The sequence below is a fragment of the Sceloporus undulatus genome, chromosome 7 (assembly GCF_019175285.1).
Source record: "Sceloporus undulatus isolate JIND9_A2432 ecotype Alabama chromosome 7, SceUnd_v1.1, whole genome shotgun sequence".
NCBI lineage: Eukaryota > Metazoa > Chordata > Lepidosauria > Squamata > Phrynosomatidae > Sceloporus > Sceloporus undulatus.
The window spans coordinates 44,351,743-44,357,742 of record NC_056528.1 but is presented as its reverse complement, the minus strand read 5'-3'; positions in this window follow the sequence as shown (position 1 = coordinate 44,357,742).

Sequence of the window (6,000 nt, the reverse complement as noted above, 5' to 3'; positions counted from 1 at the left end):
AGGATCATATTCTGATTTAGGTTCTTATGATCCGTTGGCCCCCAACTTCATTGCTGTGTAAGATGATGGAAAGAGATGATTTATTGTTGGCTGTCATTCTTTCTGGAGAAGAACAATCTTCTTCCTCCATATTAAAGTGGCTTTCAGGCAAATCGATCAACCATAGATCACACCATAAGACTGTCTGCTGATGTTAATAAAGCATTCTGTAATAAGGAGTTTTTATATGTTGTATTTATAGACACTGAAAAACTCTAACATACTTTAGCTTTAACTGATAGGTGCTGAAAATAAAGCTTGAAGTAGTTAGGTCCCCGTGGCTTGAAATTTTGCAGTGCCGAAGGTATATTGCTTTTGTTAAGAAGGGGAACACACAGAAAGCTAACAAATGCTATTATAATATTGAATATTCAGTACTTACAAAAATCAAAAGACCATTGCCCTGATTTGGAGTGATTTTTATCTGCTGGTGTCTCCAATAATTGTAATGTAGCTGACATCCATAGGCACAATAAATCTCCATTGACATGAATGAATGTAAGAACGGGAGAGAGTTCTCATTCCAAACATAAAGTTACTTTCCTGTGTATGTGTATCTTCAAGTTGCCTTTTGACTTATGTCAACCTCATGGAATACTCAGAGGTAGTTTTGGCATTTTCCTCCTCTGAAATATAGCCTTCAGCCCCTGGTATTCATTGACAGTCTCCCATCCGAGAACTAACCATGGCTGACCTTTCTTAGTTTCCAGGATTAGACAGAATCTGGTGCCTTCAGATATTTAGGCCTCTAAAGTTCCTGACATGTTCTTTTAAGAAAGGGAAAAACAAGCATAATTTTGTAAGAAAGAAAAATATTCAGTTGGGCAATACCTTTATTAGGAAGCCATAGACCTGTGCAGATTCTCAACCGCTCCAGAATTCTTCTTTAAGATAGGCCATATCAAGAACTGGAAAGACGCTTCTCCTCCTATGTCCCACTTTTTTGGATCATCTAGCCTGGCGGAAGAGTTCTGGAGATTCCAAAAGCTTGCATACTTTTGTAGCATTTGGGGTGAACCTGATACCATGGGTTATTAAAAGGGGATCTAAGAGCTCCTCCAAAAGGCCCAGTTGTTCCAGTAAATGTTGGAAGAGTCTGTTTCAGCACCTAATAATGGTTGTCTCGCATCAAACTGTGCCCTAAATATACTAGGTTTTTGGCCTTTGTTGGTTGCTGGGTGTGAAGGGTGAAGGGAAGAACCACATTTAACAAGGAGTCTTCTCCTTTTGTTGTTGTTGTTAGCTGCCCTTGAGTCAATCTCAACTCATGGCAACCCTATGGATGAGACATCTCCAGGAAGCTCTGTTCTCTGCTGCTCTGCTTAATTCCTGCAACTCCATAAAACCCATGACCTCCTTAATAGAGTCCATCCATCTGGCATGTGGCCTTCCTCTCTTTCTACTTCCCTCCACCTTTCCCAGCATTATTGTCTTTTCCAGTGAGTCCTTCCTTCTCATGATGCGTCCAAAGTACAACAGCCTCAGTTTGGTCATCTTGGCTTCCAGGGAGATATCTGGCCCAACCTGCTTCAGGACTCATTTGTTTCTCTTGTTGGCTGTCCCTGGGATCCTCAGCACTCTTCTCCAGCACTACATCTCAAACAAATTGATTTTCTTCCTATCTTCTTTGGTAACTGTCCAGCTCTCACATCCATACACAGTAACAGGGAAAACAGTGGCTTATATGATTCTAACTTTTGTGCTCGTTGTACATCTTTGCCTTTTAGAATACAGTGCGCCCACGTCATGTGCAAGTGCATTTTACTCAGCTTCCAGCTTACATGGAACCACTTGGGAGGAAAACAATGGTGTGCGCACCCACGACCGCTCTACCACATGCACGAGCCTCATTATTTCCTATGGGGCTCGAGTATAGGCAGATTTTCCCTTATGCATGGGGATCCGGAACGAATCCCCCGCATAAGGATAGGGCTCACTACTTTCTAGTTCTTTCATAGCCACCCTCCCCATTTGCAATCTTCTTATGATTTCCTGACTGCAGACTCCATTACTATCAATGTTTGATCCCAGGTATGGGGATTCTTTTACTATTTCTATTTCATCCTTTTCTAGGTTGAACTTGTGAAGGTCCTCAGTGGTCATTATTTTGGTTTTCTTTATGTTCAACGTTAAGCCTGCCTTGGCACTTTCTTCCTTGCTCTTCTTAGCAGTTGTTTCATGTGTGGGAGATTTTCTACTAATATTATAGTGTCATCTGCATATCTTAGATTGTTGATATTCCTTCCTCTTATTTTCACTCCTCCTTCTTCTGTGTCCAACCTGCTTTTCTTATAATATGCTCTGTTGAACAGATAGGGTGAAAGGCCTTGTCTGACCTCTTCACCAATTGGGAACCATTCTGCTTTGCTTAGGTCCTGTAAATTCATACTTGTGACCTCCCTGGTTGAATTTATCTATCTAGCTTGTGGTCTTCCCCTCTTCAATATGACATCTTTCCAAATATTTAAGCATGGCTATCATATCTCCTCTTAACCTTCTCTTCTCCATGCTATACATACCCAGTACAATACACTTTATTTCCATTTCACTCTGTGGCATGTGGAAATCATTCACATGTGTCAATGAGCATTCAGTTTGGTGCACATACATGGGTGAACTAGCCTGTGTTGCATGCACAAATGTGTGTCTTTCCTGAAATTTAAAAGATTGAGCTACTCATATGTGTAAATTTCTGTTAAGGCAGCCAGGCTGCTAGATTACTTATCAGTAACAGTGCTGAGTTATTTGACGTTGTGATGGTACTGAATTAGATTGCTAAAGTGCAACCTTTACAATCTGTCACTTTTCCAGATCTTTTAAGTGCCACTGATATCACCCTGGAAATTTCAATCACCAGAAAGGGCCTGGCTTTGGAAATTATTGATGTCCCTAATATGGTAATATGTCACAGCAACAATGACATTTTTGTATAGATCTCAGCTTGTGCGGGTATTAAAGGAAATGAAATGGGAGATAAAGCAGTCAAGAAGGCTTCCCAAAATAATTCAAAAGATCTAAATACTTCAAAGATTAGAACACACACACACACACACTTCAGTCAAGAAACAACACACAGGGCTCCTAAGTGAAGTAAAATATGTGAAGGTTAAAAAGGGTATAGAGATTTGCATTATAGTTCTATGTGACTGTATGACTTACAGTTCATTTCTTAGCCTATGGCCTTCTGCTCAGAAGTAAACCTCATGGAATTTAATGGGGCATAATCCTAGACAGTTAGGGGGTGATACGATAGCCCTGTTTAAATACTTGAAGGGATATCATTTTCAGGAGGGAACAAGCTTGTTTTCTGCTGCTCCAGAGACTAGGACCCAGAGCAATGGATGCAAGCTCCAGGAAAAGAGATTCCACCTCAAAATTAAGAGAACCTTCCTGACAGTCAGGACTGTTTGACAGTGGAACACACTCCTTCTTCCGAGTGTGATGGAGTCTCCTTCCTTAGAGGTTTTTAAGCAGAGCCTGGATGGCCATCTGTCAATGCGGATGCTTTGAGAGTTCCTGCATGGCAGAAAGGGGTTGGACTAGATGGCCCTTGCAGTCTCTTCCAACTCTATGATATTCTATGGAGAAGCTATTGTTAGCATTCCCTACACAACTCTCACTAAATATGGGGTTTCATATTTTCATATTTGATGCCTAGCATCAGGCATGTTTTCTGAGAGATCACAATGCACAATGCAAGGATGTTACATGTGTGAGAAGGCAAACTGGAATGAACTTTGCACACCTGCTAACTTTAAAAACAGGATTGGTCTGAAAAACGCAGAAAGATGGAACGAAGAGTACTTGGGATCCATCTCCTTGGAAAATCATTCTCATGGGAGTTGCCTTTTAACATTGCTATCCTTCTGGAAGACAGCATGCTTTTAAGAGACATCAACCTTTCAAATTTTGTTTTACCTTGCATATTCAAAGTCACCTTGTGGTTGTCTCCCTTTGCCAATTTTGTCCTGTCCAGTCTTATCAATCTTCATCATTTTAAATGGGGTATGAAACTAACAGCTTGTAACTGCTTCCTACAATATCTGTGAGATTCCATCCTGATTATAATTCAACCAGAGTACATGCAACTAAAATAATTATGTGTTTCCACCATTTTTTAAAAGGATAAAGTGTATTTATTTAAAGCAGTGATTTCCAAAGTGGGTGGTACCGCTGCCCTGGGGGCAGTGGAAAAATCCAAAAGTGGATGGCACAGAGCCTTCTATCAAAGTATTGATATGAAAGAAAGACAAGACCATGCACCATGGTGGGGATGAGGGTTGCATGAAACATCTTTTCAGGGTCCCTTAAAACCACTGCGCAGCCCTGTTGATCACTTCATGTATTGTTATCTCCCACTCTTCGCCTGCCAATGTGAGGTCACTTCCATGGCGCCATTTTGGGACAAAGTGACTTACCGGAGTGAGGAGCTAGAACATGTGGCAGCAGGAAAAGTGGTAGCAAAAAGAGCTTTCAAACTTGTGACCCTGCTTGAACTTCGTGAGCTTTGCCAGGACTTGGCTGCCAGGTCAGACAGGCTGAGAGAAAAGGCAGCAGAAGAAACAATCTTTGTGGGTGGGGCGGAATGACTTCAATGTATGGGGACGTCAAATTTTTGAGGAAGGAGTATATAGAATTGATTCTTTGAGTCTGTTGCCTTACTCAGATTGGGAATATTTCCTTGTTGAGTGAAAAAATGGGAAGCCAGCTGCACCCAACTCAACCCTGGCAAAAGATTGAGAGTCCTTCCTTGCCAGAGAGAAGCTTCTCTCTTTGCACCTGGTCACTTTGGGAGAGGCAACCAAGCAGCTGGTTGAGCAGTGACCAAAAAGCATCTTGCCCATGCAGGTTTTTTTTTTGCTGTTGACCCGTATTCCAACAGTACATATACAGATGCCTTGGCCTTAACCTGTGTACTGACAGACCTGTGCCATGACAACTGTGCTTAAGAGGTCCTATGGTCAGTGCATAGGACTAAGACACTGGAAACTCAAATACACATTGAGTCAAATGAAAATCATCTACCAGGGACAGGGGGAGGTGGTGTATGTATGCTTCATTCACGCAATTTATAGATCTCCAGGGGAAGTGAAAACTTGACCTTTGACATTCTTGGTAATACAGACCAGTTACTAAAGCAATAACTAGATTGTTCATCCCTAGTGCTGAGACTTGTGTTCTTCTTTGTGCAAGTTTAAATCAAATGCCTGTCATTACTGTCACACCCATTCAGGCACCTGATCACTGTTGCAACAACAAAGCACTCCCTTTCTCATTTTGGAGTAGCTGAAGGCCAAAGATCAAAGCCAGACTAGCAATTACAAAGGTGATTTCCCCATCCCATTTTTGTTTCTGCCCTGAAATGAATTCACTGAACACCTTACATATGCCACAGGGTATCTGGACACAAGAAAATTAGGATCTAAATTAAGGAGGGTCAGAGGACTGAGGAACTAAAAGAGATTGTCTAAGATGATGTGAACATACGGTAAACACTTTTTGGACTAATCATTTAAGCCTAAATCAATCCCAGATGTTCCCATTTGCTGAAGGTACCTTATCACCATTCCTGACCAAAACATGTAGCTCAGTATTATAGAACCACCCTTCAGAACAGCAGATCATCTTCAACAGAGGCTTTGAGCTACAACCATAGTAGAATAAACTTCTAGATGGGAAAGAAGACAAGTCCCTACTGTACAATGAAGACAATAGCTTTATGGTATTATATGGTGAAGGCATGCTGTCGCTGATACCTCTACAATAACTTGTCACTTGTTCTGCTGTTTTCCAATAATCTATAATCTAGTCAGGTTGCCTTTTCTTGGTAGGACCTTCCTGTCCTCATTCTTGGAGGCAAGAGAGAGAGAGATCTCATATCATATATACAGTATATGATATGCATGCCAGCATTGCAGCATTAAAATTTACATTTCTTACTGTGGCATGATATGATATGCA